The following is a 589-nucleotide window of genomic DNA, read 5'->3' on the forward strand; positions in this document are numbered from 1 at the left end:
TCAACTTTTCCAAAAGATTAAATACATAGGATAAAAACTCAAGAAAAGAAAGTAAACTACAGGCCAATATATCTGATGAACATTGATAATAAAATACTGAACAACATTCTAACCAACTGAATACAGTAGTATATCAAAAAAGATTATACACCATGAGTAAGTGAGATTAATCACAGGAATATGAGGCTGGTTCAATATAAGTACATTAATCAATGTGATTTGTCACACCAATAAAAACAAGACCAAAAACCACAATTATATCAACAGAAAGTTCTGCAAATCATTAGGCAACATAGCAAGGTGTCAGGACACAAAACTAATGTACAGAAATCAATGGAACTCCTTTACACAAACATTAAGTCAGAAGAAGATATCCAGAAATCATACCCACTCACTACTGGAACAAAATCAATAAAGTGTCTAGGAATAAACTTAACCAAAGATGCGAAAGACTTCTATATTGAAAACTGAAAGTTGTTATTTAACTATGTAGAGAATAGTACAAAGAAGTGGAAAGGTGTCCCATGCTCATGGATTCAATAATTAACAATAACAAATGTAGCATTCTACCCAGAGCCATATACCAATT

Source organism: Erinaceus europaeus, chromosome X (genome assembly GCF_950295315.1).
Source record: "Erinaceus europaeus chromosome X, mEriEur2.1, whole genome shotgun sequence".
NCBI classification, from domain to species: domain Eukaryota; kingdom Metazoa; phylum Chordata; class Mammalia; order Eulipotyphla; family Erinaceidae; genus Erinaceus; species Erinaceus europaeus.